The sequence below is a fragment of the Copadichromis virginalis genome, linkage group LG9 (genome assembly GCF_057382275.1).
Source record: "Copadichromis virginalis isolate Kocher_CV1m ecotype Utaka linkage group LG9, C_Virginalis_male_GT1.1, whole genome shotgun sequence".
NCBI classification, from domain to species: Eukaryota; Metazoa; Chordata; class Actinopteri; order Cichliformes; family Cichlidae; genus Copadichromis; species Copadichromis virginalis.
In genome coordinates, this window is record NC_140626.1 from 26303729 (window position 1) to 26326591 (window position 22863).

Here is a 22863-nt window from a genome sequence, read left to right on the forward strand (position 1 = left end):
GTCTTCTATTCGTTACTTGCATTTGTTTTGTTTTTTTATTATTCAAATATTTTTTAAAAAGCATGCATTCCAAAGCGCAAGCATATTTACATCACGGTAAAGGTTTAGTTTAAATTCTTTACATACATAAAAGTACTGTAAGTGCAACTGTTTCTGGAAAACATGTCACACCACCTGTGATGATTTTTAACAACATGAGTATAATTTGTGTTTAACTAAAGCACTAAAGTAACATCGCATGCACTTAATCAATGAAAGATGCTACTAACATACTAAACTAGTCTCTTTATGAAATTGAAGGCTAATGAAGACTTTTTATTCTGGGGGTTGTAAAGTAATGCTCGAAACATCCAACACTTGGATTTGCATTTATTGGCAGATTTGCAGTTTGCATTATGAGTCATGATCGCCCATCAATATTTCAGCACTACCTTCACTGATCTGAATACTTGAGTCCATTACCTCTACCATACAAGTCATTGATATTTCATGTCTTGTGGTCTGTGGTCCTGATAAAACATCATATTACAGTCCAAGACGGCATCACCTCATTTCCTTCTAATTTGGCGACTTAGATAACGACCCCACTGCATATCCCCCTCCCTGTCATTACCAGGCAACTGCGGTAAATAAGTGCCATTGGTTTCTCTAATTGATTTGCTTATTTAGTTTGCAGATGGTTTTCAGGAAGTGCACTAATAGGCACTGGTAAACACATTTTCCAAACAATCCGGAAACAAGCGGGAGGTATATTTAATTTTAACAAGGAGATCCTTGCATGAGTGCACATTGTTCACATTTAAACTGAATAGACTAGCATTACCCTCACAAATTGTGTTTACTTCAGAGGGTGAATTTTTAACACTATCTTAAAAAATAACGAGTAGATTGGAGAGTGGAGAAATAACAAGTGGATTAAAAACAGCTTCTGTATGTTGCAGTATTAATTGTTACATAAATAATGAACTCTAATGGACGAAGAACATAATGAAGTGTGCAGGCTTGTGGGAAAGCTGACATTTCCATATCCGCTGCTAATAAAACCAGAGATCAAATATATATAGTCATATATTTAATCAATTGAAACAGCACTCTACATACTTTCTAAAGAGTAAAATATTCCATATCTAATTGTCATTAAATGTTAAATTCGTCCCCACACAAACTCAAAACCTTAAAGACAACATCAAAGACATTACTTACTGTAACTGTGAGATGCTGCTACTGAGCTGAGCAATCTGGACGTTCTCCTCACTACTGCCTGTGAAAGGGCTTTAAATAGTGTGGTGAGCTGGCTATCTCCCAGTCTAATGCAGGCAAAATGCTGCCCCTTGTGACCGAATGGCTCTCGTGCTGTTTTCACAGAAGAGAAGAAAAGCCCGTGGTGTAACGTGATAGGATATTTAACTGGCAGCATTACATTAAACAGCAAACATGATACTTCACTCTCCTTCACAATAGGGTTTAATTAATGTGTCTAGATGTGAGTTGCTGATGCGTTTACGGATTTTGTCGTCTCTCTCGTCTTTTCCCACAAAAGTGATGACGAACTGAAGAAATCAAAGCTCGTGCTCATCTTTAAAACGGGGTTGAGAGTATGTAGGATTCTGCCTATTAGTAGCATCTGAAAGTCAAGGCTCCCCTCAGATGAAACTTGACCACCCAGCTCCACATGGCCTACCGTATACCATTTATCCAATCAGTGATTAGAATGGAAACAATAGCCTTTTATGTTTGTTTGTTTTTTGTGAAAGTCTTGTGCTTCTGCTCTGAAGTGACTCAGCAAGTGACTAAAGATGACCTTAAAGACCTCCTTGTTGAGGATTACTGAGTATTCCCAAGTGAATCTTTATCAGGCAGGATTATCAGATAAGGTGTATCATTAACTAAGGATTATACCAGCATTTCTATTCCACATTAATCAAGAGACTAAGTGTAGAGTTGTTCAGATCAATATGAAATGTGTATTAAAGTTTTGCTTGATGTTCCAATTATGGAATTAAGTTGGATATCATGTAAAAGAAAATCCTTTAACAACATCAAAAGAAACTAAAAGCAGGCAAGCCATTCTTTTAAAAACTAATAGAATAAAAGGAAACTTAAAGACATTTTAGCCATTTCTTAAGCTCCAAGGATTGCAATCTTCACCTGCTGGGTGCTTGGATTACGACTTTCAAAAATATCCCAAAATAATACCTATTAAACAAATTACAAGGGAAACAAAGAGATTCATTTCACCAGTGTATGAATCATAAGGACTTTTTAGATCATATTACTTATCGTCTAGTTCCACTTCTCTTCTATCATATAAAAATGTCAGCGTCTGGAAACAACAACAGTTGTATAGCACGGTTGAGGTTTCCTGACTTTTCCTCTAATGCCACCTTGTGGCATTTTTAAGTGAAGTGTCTCAACCACTAATGGATGGACTGCCATGCAATTTGGTGCAGATATTTATGAACTAACAACTGGTGTTATTAGATTAAAATTTCAGTTTGTCTAGGATCAGTGGAGAACGTGTAGTTTAAAACTGGCAGCCAGAAAACTTTTATGGCCCAATCAGTGACAATTTTGTCCTAGCGAGCAAATATTAAAAACACAAGCTATAGTTATGAAAGAACTGTTAAATATAGTTAGAGTTACCTCTTGAAACATCACCATTTTTCTGTGTATTTAGAAGCGTCTTAATATATGGATATCTGTATTATTATTATTATTATTATTGTAGCTGAAAACACACCTTTTCCTGAGTTCATTCATGACAATATACATGCAAAACTGATGGTATTTCACTCCTTCACTACTGCACTTCTCGCATGGATGGATTAATAGGCCCAGATGCAGTGTAAGCCACTCAGACTTGCAGGTAATTTACCCCCAGTCACTGCTTGTGCTGCTACAATAAAAAGAAATCTCATGTACTTAAAAAGTATTTTCTCCATGACAGGACATGTCCAGCCACAGAAAAGGTCAACTACTACTCTTTCTGCATGCATTTTTAATCCGTGGAAGTCTATATTTGTAAAAACGATGAGAGTGCTGAGCAGGAACCAGAGGACAGAATCAGTGGAGAACATGCAGTGGGGTGCACAACGCACAAATAAAACCAGCAGCCAGAAAACCTTCATGGCCTAACCAGTGACAATTTTGTCCTAGTGAGCAAATATTAACAACTAAAAAGATGAGCTATGATTAAAAAAGAACTGTAAAATATAGTTAGAGTTTCCTCTTGAAACATCACCATGTTTCTGTTTCTTTAGAAGCATTTTAATATATGGATATCTCTATTACTTTAGCTGAAAACAGCTGAACAGAAATGCCTAGATGTTTGAAATCTGTCTTTAAGAATGTACAAAAACTTTATGAAACAACCAAATATTTATTGCAAACATCATGAAACTCTGAAAATGAGCTGTAATTCAAAACCTGACACAGCTTTGATTTATAGGCACCATTTTGTGATTTATGAAACAATTTAATGACAAAACATTTTTTATTAGTTAATTAAAGATCCTTAAGGTCTGTTTTGCTGCACACCAACAAATAACAAACCGGTGTATTAAATGTCAGCAGGTATATTTTAACCACATCCTCCTCCTATAAGCCTCACAGAGCAAAACTAATATTTGTCCGGTTATTGTTCTTGCGAGGTTATCTTTGAAGTGTGTCGTTGTCCAAGGGGAAAGCCACACATGCAGCAGATGTGGAGTCACAAAGCATGTATTATCTCTCCAGCTGAGATTGATGACTTTCTAGGCTCACGTTGAATGCAGTATGTACAGTAAACACTATTGCGCAGCAATAAGTCCGTGTTTGTCTTGGAAATTTGCGGTGGGCGCGAGCGCACAAGTGATCAGGATGTGTGTGTTTTGACTAAGTTTGCTTTAGGAACAGCATTCACAAGTGTGCCTGTATGTGTGATGGTTATTTAATGGCAAACTGATTTGAATAGTATTTAGATGACAGGCAGGTGTATTTAGAGCGCAGCAACTTCTAAATGGCGAAGTTGGGCTGTGTGCATCATATGACTTCAGGACAGGTGATGAGTCACACACTGGGCTCTAGTGCTGGAAGGGCACCTGTGGGCAGAATTGCTTCAGGGCATGCCAAGGGTGGAAAAATCGCCATTAAAAAAAAACAAAAATTCATTTCATACATGCTTCCTTCCACATGCACAGTTAATTGATATCGCTATATTATTAAAACACTGAGAAGTTTATTAGCAATTTTGCACATCTGCATGGTTTTGTTAACTGTGATGCATGTGAAGGAGGTGTTTAAATTGCCACGGTTGCAGAACGAAAACCTCTTAGTTTACAAAGTGTAAAAAGGGTACGTTAACGTGGTTGAGAGCAGAGATATGCTGAGTGCATTAGCGCAGAGCCGTCCATCAGAAATTTGCAGTGTTGTTTGCGTGCGTCTTTATATGCGTGTGCAACTGTGTTGGTGTTTCCATCACTTATAAATGAGGTTACCTCTTAAGTGTGGCGGTGACCTCGGGCAGCAGACCTACGGCTGCCAGTCTGACTCCTGCTGAAAACCTATTGAGCGTGTCTGGTTTTTCGTGTGCCACCAGTGAGTGATCTGCAGTGAAAACAAATAGTCATTTCCCCATCCATTAAATCAACAGCGCAAACAAAACATTTTATGATGTTTCCAGTGATTTTCCTCTCTGAGAATGACTGGCTTGTCAGCCATTGTAAACGACTCTGAAATGAGGATGCAAATTTCAATAAAAATATGTTTGCACAGGAAATCTCTTTAGTCATACTGGGGATTAGATTCTTTCTAAGCATATAATTAAGAGCTCAAAGGATGCTTTTCAGGCTTAACTGAGATATGAAATTATGCCATGGAGACATATTGTTATACAGTCTGCTTTTGGAAGGAAGAAATGTATGGTGCTTGCATTGTCAGTGGCATTAAGGTGGAATACAACAGTGTTACGAAGGTTTTGGTGATCAGTATCATTGAAGCTGTGTGGAAAGCAGGTCTCTGTTGTAATTGAGACATTGAGTATTATTGGGACTACTGTATAAATAAAGGTTAAATTTATAAAATAAGCTGTTGTAGAGCTTTGTTAAAATACTAGTGTAGTCATTTTGAGTCTACATTGGGATATCTAGTTTGTAGTGTTAGTGAACTGTAGTACATTCAGTTGACTTGTGACAAGTCCTCAGTTGTTTTGTCATCTTTTTCTGCATCAGTGAGGGTAAATTCAATGCTGGAAAACTCTCTGTTAAATTACCCTATATATTTTATTTCAATTTCTTTAGTTAAGTATATGAAAAATACCAAAAATAACACAGTTTGGCAATAGTATTTTATCCCAACAAGGTGATTCCCAAAGAGCTATTAGTCAATAACTTGGCATATCTCATTCTGGTCTTGAGCCTTAAAATATCTGAGGAAATTGGAGGCCAAAAGAAAAAGCCAATAGTCTAAAAACCTGAGAGATGAAGCTGGCCTTTCAGTTGATCCATCTACTGTTCACTGAAACCTCATCAGAGATGGTCTCTGTGGAAGTGTGGCCATCAAGAAGCCATTCTTTGGGAAGGCAAACAGGGAGAAAATGCTGAAGAATGCCAAATTAAACAAAAAATGGGCTGAAAATCAGTGGCAACAGTCTTGTGCGATTGTGGCTCAAGAGTTGGGAGTTCGCCTTGTAATGGTTCGGCCCTGGCTTGGACAGTCTCGGTCGTTGTGTCCTTGGGCAAGACACTTCACCCGTTGCCTACTGGTGGTCGTCAGAGGGCCCGGTGGCGCCCGTGTCTTCCAGCCTCGCCTCTGTCAGTGCGCCCCAAGGTGGCTGTGGCTACAATGTAGCTTGCCATCACCAGTGTGTGAATGTGTGTGTGAATGGGTGGATGACTGGATGTGTAAAGTGCTTTGGGGTCCTTAGGGACTAGTAAAGCGCTATACAAATACAGACCATTTACCATTTATGGAGTATTGGGTGCAAATTTGCGTCAACATTTATGTTGGAGGTCAGGAGATAGGTACCATAGTGAGTGTCTGCAGCCACCACAACCATGCAGATCTACTGGAAAGTGTCTCACCGACAGCAGCTTTATTTTTCAGCATAGTCATGGATTGGCCTCCTCAGAGCCCCAACCCAACACTATTGAAGCAGTGGGAGATTAATAATTATTTAACAATAAGTGCTTTTAATAAGGGCATTGTTTGGTAATTTTGCAGCCTGTTGTAGTTTGCCTCTGCTCTGTCAGCAATTCAAAAACATGTTAAAGTTATAGTGAATGAGAATCTGTGCAAGAGCAACTGAATCCCTTACAGCAGGCAACATGGAACTGCTGCAGTTCTCTTACTTCTATTGTCTTTCTTTTCTTTCACATCAAACCCCAGCTGCTCTGAGATGAGCTGAGATGAGCTCAACTGCACTGTCTTGAGACTGCTGTGAGCATTATGAGTGCTGGAACCCCCTTGAGGTCTAAATCCTTGATCCTGGTGCTCGTGATTATCTGTGTTGATTCGCACCAGTCAAATTGGAAAAACAATCATGAGCTACACAGACTGCTGCTGTTGCTTGTCAAAAAAAGTATCATATTACTCCATCCCAGCTACACCATCTGTTCAGTTTGTAAGGCCTTGCCCTCACACACTTGGAGGGGAGTATTGTGTTTGGTGGCAGTCCCTTTTTGTTTCGTTTTCATTTTTTGGTTCAATTTCTTTTCTTTCTTTTTTTAATTTGTATTACAGACGTACAGTTGATGACATTCTTTCCACATATCATCTGTGATTAAATACATTTATGCAAGAGATTATAGTAAAAATTGTCTCTCACCAAACAGACAGATCCACAACAAGACCAGATTAGGACTGAAGAAGAGAAGAATGTGTATTGCAGCTGTTTCTCTGCTGCACCCCGAGGACCACTTCTCCTGAGTCAACCTTTAATCCTCTTTAACAGTATTCTTCCATCTGTCATTGCTGTGTCCTGTGCATGTTGTTAACACTACAGTCACACTTGAGTGACTGACCTGAAGAATCATTGCACCAACACAGGCAGCGACTGGAAACATTAGCATCAATAACCAAAGGATACTCATGAAACTATATGCATCAAAGAACAGAAAATATGAACAATCTGAGAATGTAGTACCAACCATCATACAGTCCAGTAAAGTCACACTACATAGATTCAACAACTATTTTATTAAATATGCCTGTTCAGCTCCTTGTTAAGGCAAATACCTGTTTTATGTCAGCAACTCAAAGCATTTAGACGTGTAGGCATGGTGTAGCTCAGTGTTTCCCAACCTTTTGGAGCCACGGCACATTTTTCACATTAGAAAAATCACAAAAACAAAACAAAAATGTCACAAAAAGCATATTGATAACTTCTCCCTGCCCACCAGGCATAGCAGAATAGGTTTGGTTTGTCCCCAGTATACCTTTCTTGCTTTCTTCTGACCTCTACTCAAGCTAGGGCCTTCATCTGGGTCGGAATTTTCTCCAGGACCCAGGTCAGATTGACTACTTTTTCTTTTCAAATATTTGCCTATTGCTATTACACAATGCATGACTATTATGTAATTTCTTCTTTGTCTTCTTCTGTTTTACTGGCAGTTGGCAACCCATTTAATTAGAGCAGGTAGTTGTACTGCCCTCTAGTGGAAGAGAATGTAATTACTTAATTGTTACTAACGCCGGTCACTTAGAGTACTAATGAGGTGGAACCAGATCATCTTCCACGGCACGCCTGATCATTTCTCAGTGTTTGGGAAAGACTGGTGTAGCTGACCTGCTGAAGTTTAAACTGAGCATCAGAATTGGGAAGAAAGGTGGTGCCAGATTTGCTGGTCTGAGTATTTCAGAAACTGCTGATCTACTGGGATTTTCCCCACACAAACATGTCTGGGGTTTACAGAGAATGATCTGAAAAAAGAAGAAAATATCCAGTGAGCAGCAGATCGCTGGGTCAAAACGCCTTGTTGATGTCAGAGGTCAGAGGGGAATGGTCAGACTGCTTGTTACAATCAAGGTCTTCTTCAGTTTCTTTCTAGGCTTGACTTCAGTGGTTTTCCTGCTGTTTATGTTGGGGTGGTGTAGTTTTGGATGTGTTTCTGCCTCATTTCATTCACTGCAGGGGTGACACACTCCTAACCCCAATGTTTGACTTTGTTTGTCAACCCTCGATTTAATCCACTAAATAATACATAATGCCCGGCTTCAGATTCTCCTCCCATTGCTTTCACCTCATCTTCCACAACAATTTGCTTTTCTCTTTTTTTGCCTTATGGCCATTGCTCATTAAACTATCAACTAAACGTATTTAAGGGTGTATAAGCTACAAATGAGATGCTTCTACTTTTTTAGTGTCAGCAACATAAAAGGATCAAACTGTAGAATTATTCCAGATGAAAAATGTTTTTTGGGTGAATATAGCTGAGCTGAAGATGTTAAGATTTTCACTGGGAGTGACCAGAATAGACAGGATCAGAAATCAGTGCATCAGCAGGACAGCTAAGGTTGAGTGGTTTGGAGACGAAGTTAGAGAGGCAAGGCAGAGAAGGTTTGGACATGTGCAGAGGAGGGATGGTGGAAATATTAGACAAAGGATGTTGACAGGGAAGGTGCCAGGCAGGAGGAGAAGAGGACGACTACAGAGAATATTCATGGATGTAGTCAAGGAGGACATGCAGAGGGTTGGTGCGACAGAAGAGGATGCTAGGGACAGGAGGAGATGGAGGCAGATGATTCTCTGTTGTGACCCCTGAAGGGAGCAAGAAGAAAAAGAAGAAAAGTTTCTTCTTGTACATGTCTACCTTGCGTTTCTCGGTGACACTGTGTAAATTTCAAATGAATCCTTCACATTTCATTTTTTCATCTGAACACTTTATAAACATACATAGGCCTACATTTTTGTAGTACTCTTAAACCTCAGTACTCAGGACTCTCCAAAACTAATAAGGTTTTAATAAAAGTACAAAGTGTCTGTCTTGAAATGGTAGTAAAAGGGTTTTTATTTATTGATTACAGAGTTGAAATGATGGACTGACTTGACATATGTGAAAAAGGTTTTGATTCTTTAGTATTTTTTGCACACTTGAGTATGTGTTATAAGAAATACCTTTACTGTTTTGAGACAAGCATTGAGGGAGGTGAAAATTACACTCCTGGTATAAGGAAATAGACCAAAATGACTGAGAAAACTGCAAGTGTATCCTGTATCCACTGTCCATGAATTAGAGCAGCAGTTTCATATAAGTCATACAATGTATTTCTTTCATTAATTGTTGCTAGGGCTTTGTTGCTAGGCCGAACATACTATATACTTCCACCTCTTCAGCATATAATGATCAGATTTTCAGTATAAAAATGGCCAAAATCCTAGTAACATCTTCCGATTTGTGCCGGAGTTCATATAACCACAGAGATGTAGGCTGACAAACATTTAAAGCTCAGCTCATTCTTGCAAACTACAAATGCTGGTTGTGAATCAGTAAGCTGATCATGACTCATTGTTGAGTCTTACCTATTTGACACATGCAATGCTTGTTAACCCTGATGCCAAAGGGGGTCGTGCTTAAGTAACTTTAGCTGTGATCCTAGCTGGCCACTGGGGCAATGTGCCACTGGTAACAAAAGAGGATTACTCTAATTGTATTGCATAATTAGCTAACATTTGCTTCTGCAAAAGTGCATGGAATTAGAAGGAAAAAATACTCTTTAAGGTTTGTTTGTTTTTTAAGTTTTGAGTACAACTGTGAGTCTGAATTGTTTTGGTTGGAAGGACGGCGAGAAACAGACACGAGAGTGAGCGCACCGCTCCAGGATGCTCTTATTTTCTTGCCCTTATTTTGTGACTACGGATGTGTGAGCTGGAAGACTGGCAGGCATTGTGGGTAATGAACTGCATCCACACCACTGCAACTATTATTTTTGAAGGTCAGTGCACGGGTCAAGGCAGCTACACCCTCCAAATTGTGGTAATGAGTGTTTGGCTTCACTGTCTCACTTTACTGAACTGCTCTCAGCGATGAAATGGTTTGCACAGACCCGCTTGGCATTTCACACTGCAGGATAACAAGGGCCCCACATAGACAGTTTTAACTGACTGTAATAAACAAAATAAATAGGCATGCATCAGAGTTAACTGCGGGCTTGATTTACACAGCTTTCCATTATTTCTATCAGATAGATTTGGGAATGGAAGCAGTAGCATCGCTCATGTGACATATCCACATCAGTGCAGGAGTCAGACTAGCTGACACAATGAGCTACAACAGTGAGCTAATGAGCATGACACCACCTTGTGGAGACAACACAGATTAATGATTGGAACACTTATGCTGAGAGACAAATGGAAGGAGGTGTTTCTATATTTCAAACACGCCCTTCATAAATATTATGTGGTGCTTAAAACACGCAGCCTGTGCCCTTTTTTTAACTGGAAAGGAAATGCTTATCTGACAAATGTGCAAATATGGCTGTGAAGTGCAGCACCGTCCACGAGAGCGCGGCACCTGTGGCTGTTGTTTTTTTAATATTTTTTCCAGAACCGCTGCATGAAGGACATTACCTTTGAAATGTGTTCCACTTTGCTGTTTAGGAGGCAACACCGAATCAAACAGATTCCTCGATTTTTTTTCTCCACCACCAAAATCCAATCACGACTGATGAATTTTGAATTGATGGCAAATCTTTAGGCCCAGGCACTTACTCGAGTGATGCGGCTCCCTGAAAAATGAGAAATGGGCGGAAGAAGCATCGGAAGGAGAGACAGCAAGGTGGAGACGGCTCAAAGAGAGAGAGAGAGGGAGAGAGGCGAGTGAGGATACAGTGGTAGATTTATGACTTCTTGTTTAGAGCATACTGCTGAAACAGACTCATAAATGTTTTTGATGGTCCACAAATAAATTATTCCCAGCATGTCGGCTCAGCACACAATAAATAATTCTTAAAAAAAAAAATAAAAAATTTAATCATTCTCTAACCTTTCGATTTATTTTGGAGAAATTTATATGAGGCCATATATACTGTAAAATACATACAGCCAAGGCAGGGTCTTAAAATATGTTTCTTCTTACCTCATGTATCACCTTTAGATGTGTAAGATTTTTAATGAAGTTGTACATTAAAGTAAAAATGTTGTGCCAGCATTATTGTGAGAAAGCCCCAATGTGGAAATTTTAAAAAAGAGTTTTGTTATATTGAATGTAAAATTCTATCGGCTGCCTCCTTTGTGCAGTAATGTAAGAGTATTTGCTGGGAACCGTTTTCACCCTTTAACCACCTCCTCTCTCACAGCAAACAGCTTCCCACATACACAGGTCAAGAGGCTTACTGTAAAGGTGCCCTTTGTATAACTCGATACTCATTATAACACACTGTTCTCTGAGGTTTTTGTTTTGTTTGGGGGGGGGGGGGGGGGGCACAAATGCATGCATGTGTACAAAAGTAGACAGAACTTGATGCAAGTGCGCGCGCCCGCTCTCATAAGATGCATTCCTGTGTAGGAAGATGTGAAATGTGTTGGTGGGGGTGCCTGCTATTGACCAGTGTGTGGGACTAGATTTAAAGTGTGTGTTTGTGGGTGAACTCATGTGAGTTGGCGGAGGTTTCCCTGGAGAAGGAGGGCAACAGAGCTGACCTTGCAGTTTAAAAAAAAAAGGCAGATAATTTATTCATTGCCGTTGCACAAATTTCCCTCTATCTACTATTAGGTGTTCGGCTTTTATCTCAGCTGGTTTTAAATAGTCTCTTCCTGCATCCTGCAGATTATTGATTCCTCCAGACACTCTATCTTTGGTTTAGGACACACAAGATTGAGATCAGAATTTAAGACCTTATCAGTGTGTTTTCAGCGACTTCTCATTCATAGTTCGGAAACAGTTTTGTACCTCTTCCAGTCCGTGCTTACCGATCTCGCTTCATTGTGTATTTTTAAACCCTGAAGCTTAACCCCATTGTAAAAATGTCTCTTATTGGACAGAGTCCAGCTGGCAATGTCAAACAGATGGCTTTATACCCTCTAGGGTTTCTATTCAGAATAAATTAGTTCAATAAAATACTGGGAGGGCTTTTAGAGAACAGACAATTAAACACCTTGCATAGAACGCAGTCCAGCTGTATTTCAAATGACTGAAAGCTTATACTGATGAATGCAGTCATTAAAAAAGACAGGACTCAATACCTTTTCAATGGACAGTAAACACCCAGCCAAGCTTGTGGCAGAATGGGCTGGAAAAAAACTGTGTTGTGTACTTAAGGTTAAGCTGTCATACAGTGTGTTTTACTTAACAGCAAGAGAAGCGCGATGATGTTTAACGTTGATTTGAATAAATCATCCCATGACTTGCTGAAAGCTCTCAATTAGAGCTCCATTAATGCACGTGGGAAAAATGTGCCGACAATATACTTAACAACAGAGTGGCTGCAATATATAAACATTTAAATCCACTAAAGTAATGGAACCCATCTATTGTCACAGCATGAGGGATGATGGCTTTTAAATTGGTTTGCTAAAATTAAACAGCTACAGTTTTAATTCCACGGGATGTAGGAGGATTAGCTTTAAAAAAAGAATTAAATGTTAATGACTTTTATAATTATTAAAGAAAAAAGATATTTCTGGATGAGCTATCAAACTGATCACCTGCTCCTCTAAAGTGACTTTTGGCTCATATTAAATATCTGAACGTGCTGCCAGTTGGAGGTCCCATTTCAAGAATCCCATCCAAATATCTGTATTTCATGTACCGTTGGGTGGTCCAGCTGTCTCAGGCTACAGCACTCCCATTAACTAGGGTTTACAATGAAACATTCATTGAATCCTACTCAACATAATTAAACTGTTTTAACTTAATTACACCTGCAGCAGTCACGGTAATCAAAAGGCTAGAGTTTGGATAGCACACTAGCCTCTGCTCTGTAACTTACACCTCGGGGATAACATTACCGTCTCTGCCGAAGGCCTGTCTGCTGTTTCCTTTGAGGGCTTTATTCGTTTTCTCTCTGTCTCCCTTAAGGGCTTTCTGCCACGGGAGCTCCCAGAGGCAGGTCTCTATCATATCAATGTCCTCCAAAAAACAGAAACTGTATTCTTAGAACAATGACCCAACTCCCTTGTGAAAGAAAGCTTGTGCCTGATCCCTTCACAGGAAGGTTAATGTGGGTGCAATGATCCAAGGACCGCCAACTGTCCTCAGGGGTCCTTCTTTATGATGACAGCAATAGCTCATTTTGATACTTCTCATTATGACTCCACGTTTGGACAAGGGCTTGGACCTGTGTGCTAGGTAAAGAGCACGTTGAGTTGCTTGGGATTGCTAAGCCCTCTGCATGATGGATGAGGGGAAGGGGAGTCTTAGTATTGAGCTTTCCTTTGAAGTGTGGGACATGTGTCAGATTTATAATATACATTTTTTTTTAAAAGACATTGTTTCCCAAAATCAGTGCTAAAGCTTAATCGATTTATGTATACGTAGTAGAAATTAGAGCTTTACTTCAAATGTATTTTGAGAAATGGGTACTCCATTTCTCCACTCTTCACTGCAATCTCTTCACAGAGGAGATAAATATCTAGACTCCTTTCAGAAAAAAAAAATCTATACACCCGGGTCTTCCCCTGGCTCAGTTTGAAGGGTTGGTAGTTCCTAATGTAACTGATACAGACAGGACAGGGTATGTGAGAATGTGTGGGTAAGACAGAAAACACTCAGAGTATAGCCTGCCTTAGAATTACAGAGGCAGGAAAAACCTTATTGACTTCTCCTGATGGCTAAGTATATTGAAATACCAGGCAATAAAGAACTGCGTGTGCATGTGTGTGTGCGCGTGTATGACACAACATGCAACACACAAGCAGACCAACCTGAAAAAAAACCACAACAAATGCTTATGTCAGCCTTTTAAGAAGTGCATTGGCATTATGAGCTGCACTGTGCGTTCTGTATATAGACATGAGTCCAGATTTTTATTAGACCCACAGTGTCGTCTTTAGATCAGAATGAGCTACTGCAGTCTTTGTGGAACAACTGCCACCTTTAAAGGCAATTGGATGATATACTGCATTGCGTTCTCTAAGAAATGAAATCTTTCTGGCAAAAGTTCCTTTTCGGGTTGTCTCGTAACGTCACTTTCTGCAACGGCCCCATTCTGACTCACAACAGTGGCCTTCCAAACTAATGGACAGTGAAAATGCTTACACACAGTGTTCTGGTGAAATGAACCTGAGAGTCTCACTGTGTTTGTATAGTACTTGTGTCTTGCTGTATAGTCAGAGGAAGAATGGGGGACAGAAATGGATGCATAGAGAGGGGAGGCACTGTTGCATTTTTCAGTTGAAATCAGAGGGATTACCTTAACTGTGGATATTTGCACAATATACATAGGTTGTGTGAAAGTAAAGAAGAGAAACCAGAGCTCTGTCTGGGTTAAAGCACTACGCAAGAGCAAACCTGCTGGTCAGCACTTCTGTTCACCATATTTTCTGACCAGTGCACAGTTTATCTACAAATAGAGTATTGGAAAAGTGCCTGGCCCCTAATGTGCAGTGGACAATTTAAATAAACCAATTATTTTTTGTTATCACCATTATGAAACCCTCATATTGTCAATGCATGTTATATTTTAATACTTCACATTCACAAACAAATGGTTAAATTGTCACAACCTGAAAAAGTATGAACCTGTTCCTATTCCCACTGCAGGAACTAGCAGCCTGTTGTAGAGCAGCCTGCACCTTTGTGCATGTTTCCTACTATAAGGCCCCTGTGGGACTCATTCAGGGCTGTTCAGGGGGGGAGAAAAACATTATTTTTATGGAGTAGGTGTTATGGTCTTGTTTGTCTGTTTCCTGTTTTATTTTAAAACAATCTTTTTATTTTATATCTTAACCCTCCTGCCATCCTTTAAAAAACTCACACCCATCACCCTAGGGACCATTCTCAGCCACGCCATAAAAAGACCATATATCCATATTTTATTCCACTTTAAATTAGCCAACCTTGTAAAACTACTTCTCCCTGAAATATTCATGTAAAGTTTTAATTATATTTTCGTTGTTTTAACCCTTCAAATCCCAGTGTTATTACATGAGCGCCCTGTGTTATAAGCCCCAAAAACCAAAAAACGAAACTAAATATTTCCACAAAAAACCAGTTGAAGTAATATGTGATTGTCATTATAAGTAGGCCTTTAGATGGACCAAAGATTGGCACCAACATACATTTTGACCTGCCATTATTTTTTTTGCATTTTTTTTGCAATTTAAAAATTAAAACTTCAAGGCCCTGAGTCTTCATTGACATCCAAGAAAAGAAGAAAAAATAAAATCATATGATGATAATTTGGGGTTGAAAAATAGCGTTTATAATGGAAGTCAATGGGCAGAAAATGGTCCCCAGGGTGATGGGTGTGGGGATTTCTGCTGCTCAGCCATTTTAGGCTGATTTAAGGAATTCACACTGGAATATTAACATTGACAGGTAAAAACTATCCTGTGGCAAGTTTGGTTATATTCCACTGAACACAGTGGAAATGGCAGCCATTTAACACATAGCAGTGGCACAAAAAGGTCCCAAGAAGGCAGGAAGGTTAAGTACAGATCCCTTAAATGGCTGAGCAACACATTCAACGCGTCACTTCCAGGGCAGTTTCTGAGTTGGTAGAGGTTTCACCTATTTCTGAGTCTGACCTGGGTCTTTAGTCCTGGTCCAGGGTCTTCCCAATCCCATATTAGCCAACGTTCTTCCTGCTCCTCAGTTAGATGGCATTCCTCACACTCCCTAGACTGACTCAGATTCTCCCTTCTTTCTTCTTTCTGAGTCCGAACCAGTCGATATCTTCTCTGTTCTTGAGTCTCAGTTGTCCAGTCTTTTCCCAAGTCACTAGACAGTCGCTGAGCTGGCCGATACCACGTCTGTTCCCTAAGTATAATGAGATCCTGTAAAAGAGAGTATTACATTAAAAGGTTAGAACACAATAAAGATAACACAAGAGATATATGGAATGTATTAAACAGAATAATCAAAAATGAATCAAGGAATAATGATTACCCTGGATACTTTATAGAAGGGACAAGAAGTATTAATAACATGGAAGAGATAGTAAATGGCTTTAATGAATTCTTCGTAAACATAGGGCCAAAACTGGCAGAAGAAATAAAGGTTGATGGAATAGAAAGGGACACTGGTGAAAATATTGAAAGGAATAGTAGCTCAATGTTTTTAAGAGCAGTGGAAGAGAAAGAGATTTATGACATGGTTAGAGGACTTAAGAACAAAACCAGTACAGACTGGAATGATATTGATATGGTAACGGTAAAGACAGTTATTGATGGTATCGTAAAACCATTAAAATATATATTCAACTTGTCGTTTCAAAAAGGAGTTTTTCCACAAAAAATGAAAGTGTCAGGCTCAGGAGGGACTCGGAGGCAGACCGTCACTTAAGTTCGTGATTTATTTACACACACAGACACCAGGTGCGAATATATACAGGTGAGGGGGCACAGGAAGAGGGTCTCCGGGAAGCACAGGCACGGGAAGAAGAGGGCTATGTACAACATCCACTGAAGCTCAGGTAGCTCGGACTCCGGCTTTAGCTCACCAACGGCGGTCCTCAGGCTGGCGAGAATCCTGGCACAGAGAGGAAAGGCAGGTGAGTAGTGGCACGACAGAAACTCGAAAAACGGCTCAGATAAGTGATGACACTGACGAGTGTTACACAATAATCCAGCGAGGAAGCACTCTCAGCAGCCGCCTTAAGAAGTGAGTGAGATGATTGCTTGCAGGTGTCCGAGCCAGGGGCTGGAGCCGTCATGACTCCGCCCCGGTAGAGCGCAGTGCAGGGGAGAGAGAGAGATGCAGCACAACAAAAACACTTGTAGCCATACAGAGTCAGCCGAGAAGGCACAGGGTCATGACAGAAAGTTGCTAAAGTTATTCCCATTTACAAAACCGGTGAAAGACATCATTTTACAAACTATAGACCAGTGTCAATACTCTCCCAGTTCTCTAAGATACTGGAAAAACTCTTCATAAAAAGATTTGACAGTTTTGTGGAAAAATATGAATTAATGACAGATAGTCAGTATGGGTTCAGAAACAACAGATCAACAGCTTTGGCACTGATAGATTTAATGGAAAAGATAACGGAATGTATGGATAATAAGAGGTATGCGCTCGGAGTTTTCTTAGATCTAAAGAAGGCGTTTGATACTGTTAATCATGAAATTCTATTAAAAAAACTGGAAAAGTACGGGTTTAGGGGAGTGGTTTTGGAATGGTTAAAAAGCTATGTAGGGAATAGGCAACAATATGTACAAATAAATGAATATAAATCTAATTTGATGGATATAGCTTGTGGAGTACCTCAAGGTTCAGTACTGGGTCCAAAAATGTTTATTATGTACTTAAATGATATCTGCAGAGTATCGGAGATTTTAAAGTTTGTAATATTTGCAGATGACACAAATATACTGTGTTCAGGTGTGGAGTTGCCACAGGTTTTGGGGATGATCACACAGGAATTAACGATATTAAAGAAGTGGTTTGATATAAATAAATTATCATTGAATCTCGATAAAACCAAATTCATGTTGTTTGGAAACCAAAAGAAAAACATCGAAGTAGAAATATGTGTTGACAATGTATATTTAGAAAGAGTAAATGAAATAAAATTTCTTGGGGTGATCATTGACCACAAGCTCTGTTGGAAGCCACACATTACTTATGTTCGGGGGAAATTGGCACGGGGCATTGCCGTCCTGGGGAAAGCAAAGCATATGTTGGATCAGAAAGCACTGCACATTTTATACTGTGCTTTACTACTGCCATATATGAGCTACTGTGTAGAGGTCTGGGGAAACACATACAAAAGTAACACACAAACAATAACTATAATACAGAAAAGGGCCATTAGATTAATAAATAATGTAGGGTACAGGGACCATACAAATGCACTCTTTGTCAAAATGCAAGCTATTAAATTCCAAGACTTGGTGAAGCTTAAAACAGCGCAAATAATGTATAAAGTAAGAAATAAATTGCTTCCCAAAGAAATCTGTAAATTGTTCATAGAAAGAGAAGGTGGGTATAACTTAAGAGGGAAATGGAATTTAAAAATACAAAGTGCTAGAACAACTTTAAGAACTATGTCTATCTCAATTGCAGGAGTTAAATTATGGAACAGTCTAACAGAAGAAATAAAAGACAGTCAAAACATAAAACAGTTTAAAGTAAAATATAAAAACCTAATTTTAAATAAGTATAAGAATGAAGTAAACGGGGTTAACCCAGGACGGTAATGTTGCTGGTAATGGTGTTGCGGTTCTTTTTTGTTTTTTTGTTTTGCTTTGGTTTGTTGTTTTTCCATAACTTGTGTATCTGCAAATATACACATTCTGTATTTTTCATATGAAAGAAACTATACTGTGGTGGGGCTTGCTAATTTCTTGTTTTTGATTTATGTATGTTATGTTTTGTTTTACTTCATATGTTTCATATGTTGTTTGTTTAATTTAAGACAAAAAAAAATTAAATGAATGAGAGGTAAAACTTGAGGGGGTAGGGACAAATAAGTAAATACTTCAGCCTACTCCTTTTCAAACAAATAATGGAATGATATTTTGTAATGATTGTGAAGGCACATGTTTGAAATGTTTGAAATAAAAATGAACTGAACTGAACTGAACTAAGTTGGCCTATGACCTTAACAGCCTAAAATCAACCAGTGACCTCCAGTCAGCTTTAGAGTTGGAAGGACGCCCTCTGCATAGTTGTCCTTTGCCACTGACCTCCATCTATCATCTGTCTGTGCTGTCTAATAGCTGTCTACTATTTAGATCTCAGCCTTCTGCATGTCTGTGCATGGTGCCCTGAACTCCAGCGTCTCTGTCACTAAGCACACACTGCTGCTCAATCCCCAGAAGATCCTTACTTTTGCTGCTGTTCCCTTGCTTGACCTCCAAAAGGGCTCCACCTTTCAAAGTTAGCCTCCTGAATGACTCTGCCTGCATAAATACAGTCCTCTTAGCCGCCCTGACTTCCAACTAAGTCTCCTGAGGAATGCCTTGAAGGTGCATACCTTTATAGGTGCACTTACTTAAAGCTGTCAAAAAATTACTTTACCTTGTGAGTCTACTTCTTTAAATATTTTATACCCACAAGTTCCTGCAGTGGAAAGGCTGTTAAGCAGTTTAACTGATGCTTGCTCCCCAGCTTCAAATGTTCCAGTCTTCTGTATATGACACTTCTCTGGGTCGCTGACTGTGTGACAAGTGCCAGGAATCACCTACTATCAAGTACAGAAAACAAGACGTAGACTAGCAACGATTTCAACCGACTGGCTTAAATGAAAGACACTTTCTCAGAGCATGTCCATCAAAAGCCCTCTAACAGTTTGCATTATGCTTAAAGTTCAAAATGTGGAGCCCTGAATAAAAATCATATCATCTGTGGATGCTGATGGCGTAGTAATGTGTGATTATTTACAACAACTGCTCAGTTTTTATTGACTTGACAAATTACTTAATACCCATATTCAAGGTCATTACTCACTCCTACTCACACACACAGAGTCCTGTTGGAAGTGGTGCTGAAGTGAGGGGAGATTGAATGTCAATGCAATGCCATCTTCATTAATTAAACCCAGAAACAGCTCAGTGCTGAGTTCCCTCCTCAATATGACCGCAGATGCACGTCAACAGGTAAACCGCAGGAAACAAGATAAGACCACACCGTCTCACCCAGTTTGACCTACACACACACACGTGTTTGCCTGCATACATTGACATAGAGCATGTGTGGACATATATAGTTAGCTTATTATAGTCTGTATGTGTTTATCAACTTTTTAAAGCAGGAAACGCAAACAAATGCACAGCACATAAAATACTGATAAAACATCATATTAATGAACGAAAAGTTATTACACAAAAAGAGAACGCATGAGCTGCTGCATGCAATAACATGTTGTGGCAGTTGCTCCTTTACCTGGTAGTCTATTAGGAGGATACTCATGGATCTTTTAGGCTTGTTTTAGCCATAAAGGACATGATTCTCCCTCAAAAAGACAATTTTATTGGCCTTGCAACACATTAGCAGTTAACTACAGTATCAATAATACAATGGGCTATAACACCTCAGTCCAGTATGTGTGCTGGTGCTGTAGCAAACTCTCCTTTTGCTATACTTTTTAATGCTAGAAATATTTAACTAACATTGCTTTTTCACTGTGACTTTGGACTTTCTCACTTTGCTTTCTCTCCTCTGCGCTCATTTGTAAGCCGAGGAAAAGATTTGCCCATCACGGTATCCCTCCCAGGATTGGGAAAGTTTTGGTTTCCTGTCCAAATGATTAATCTTTCACATTATTTTGCAGAAAGAGTCATAACACCACAACACTACCTGTGGACCTAATTACACCACTGACAACTGTATCAATGCAACTCTCTGACTAGGGCAGTGCGAGCACAGGAGCCTCTGTCTTCGATCAGTATAAATTAAAAAGAAATCATCTAAATGGATTAGCGCAGCCCAGCATCAATATGAAATGCTGCTGCCGCTGATGATGATATAAAAGTTTGCTTTGTGTTTGTTTTGCTAAGTCTGTTGCACAAAACCAGCCTTTTACCATTAGAAACAGTTCACCTTTGTCCAGTGCAAATGAAATTTCTAACATTGTTAGCATACCCATAAGTGTGTTTTTAACATACTAAAAGACATTATTAGAGAAATGTTAAGTCATCAGTATTTTTCTCAACATACAAAAGATGTGCCTAATCTTTCTCCGAATGCTGGTGTTCAAAGCATTTCTTCTTAACTTATCAAAGCTGATGATACTGAAAAAGTTTTATTAAACATTAGCATCATATTATTAGACCTCCGATAATGTTGTCAAGCCAAAGGCTATTTTTTTCTCCAATTTCTAACACTGCACAGAGCGAGCAATTGCCATTCTGATCCACCCACTTAGGTGACACTGTTAAATGTGCTTTTCTGCTTCTTCAGATTCAGTATCCAGTTTCCAGTTTAAACTCTGTTTGCTGAATTACTCCAATAAAGCTTTTTACAGGGACTGTTGAAGATGAAGCAGTATGCTAGAGCTACAGGCAAGCCTCAGAGGGGTAGATGGGTCTCTCTGCCATTACACCAGCAAAACATTAGCTGGTGAGACGGATCAAACAACAGAAACTGTGGAGATCACAATGAAATTGGAGTAGATATAAATATAGAACCACAAGCACTTTCCTGAAATTACTGAAAAGCAGCAAAGGGAGAAAACATTGTAACCAAATGCATCTATTGACAGATTATGAGAGCTCTGAAAATGGAAAACTGAAAATGACATTCTCACAATGTAGCTAAATTTGGATTATAATCAAGGAGAGGAACTGGACCAAAGGTTCAATGACATAGTCCCACTCGCTCAACTGAAACACGACAGACTGATATATGCTGCATTCCACTATCACTTTGAGAACAGTTTGTACAAGCACACCAAGTATGTACAAGTATGATTCGTTTACAAGAGCTTTTAATGACTTAGAAGTTTTTTTTCCAAGCTCTATAATTTATCACTACTCTTGAACTTGCTGTACCTTATTCCAGCAGTTTGAACTGTGTAGCTGTGGATGATCAATGAACAAATGACTGATCTGTCAAGTGAAAGGCTTAGACCAGGGCTGCCCAATCCCAGTCCTCGAGAGCTACTATCCTGCAGCTTTTAGATGCATCCCTACTCCAACATAGCTGAATCAAATGGTTTGATTACCTCTTCAGCATGCCATCATGTTTGGCAAAGGCCTGATAACAAGCCATTCATTTGATTCGGGTGTGTGGGAACAAGGATGCATCTAAAAGCTGCAGGACGGTAGCTCTCGAGGACCGGGATTGGGCACCCCTGGCTTAGACTGTTATTTCAGTTCAAGTCTAGAGTGTATCCCTGAAACTTTGCTTTGAACTGAGAGCTCGGCTCATGTAAAGTTCTTCAGCTCACCATATTCAACCTGAAAGTTTTGTTATTCTGAATGAATCATTTGCAACTCAGCCATCTGGGTGGAATAATTCTTTTTATAAATCATTGCACACATTGGCCACTTTATTAGGTACACCTTGCTAGTGTCTGGTTTGACACCCTTTTCCCTTCAGAGCTGCCTTACTCTGTTTTCCTCTGGAATTTATATATTTTTTATGATTGTGATTCTGATTAATTGTTTGGGGCACAGATTTAACAAGAGGCTGGATACGTTCCTCAGAGATTTTGGTTTATATTGATATGATAGATCACACAGTTACTGCACATTCATTATGCAAATCTCTCATTCAACAATCCATCACAGTTCCACCACTTGTCAAACATGTTGTATTGGATTGAGATCTGGTAATTGTAGAAGTCATTTGAGTACAGTGAACTCGCTACCAAACGGCTTTCAATAAACCAGTTTGAGATGATCTGAGCTTTGAGCATGTTATTCTCCTGTCAGTAGACATCAGAAGATGGCTTCACTGTGGTCTTAAACGGATAGGCATGGTGAGCAACTATGTGGTGTTCAAACGATGCTCAGTTGGTACTAATAGGCCCAAAACGTGCTAAGAAAATATCCCCCACCCCATTACATCACCAGCTGCCTGAATCATTGATCAAAGCCAGGATGGATTCATGTTTTCATGTTGGTTACACCAGATTCTGACCCTATAATCAAAATAGTAGAAATCAATACTCATGAGACCAGACAGTGTTTTCCCTTTTTTTTAATGTCCAGTTTTCATGAGCTTGTGTGAACTGTAGCCTCAGTTCGCTGCTCTTAGATGACAGGAGTGCCACCTGGTGTGCTCTTTTGATGCTGTAGCCCATCTACTCCAAGGCTCAACATATTGTGCATCTAGAGATGCT

General features: G+C 39.4%; 1 protein-coding gene across 2 annotated transcripts in view; it reads right to left on the reverse strand.

Annotated features, from left to right (window-relative positions):
- trpa1b (transient receptor potential cation channel, subfamily A, member 1b) overlaps positions 1-22863 on the reverse strand; it is a 51161-nt gene that overhangs the window by 23869 nt on the left and 4429 nt on the right. The window contains exons 2-4 of one of the 2 annotated variants that reach the window (XM_085468497.1): positions 15662-15910; positions 4476-4584; positions 1204-1353 (exon numbers count right to left, since the gene is read on the reverse strand). The gene's annotated coding sequence lies outside the window, so the exon portion shown is untranslated. The remainder of the gene's footprint in view (positions 1-1203; positions 1354-4475; positions 4585-15661; positions 15911-22863) is intronic. The other variant, XM_085468498.1, reaches the window with a different exon arrangement.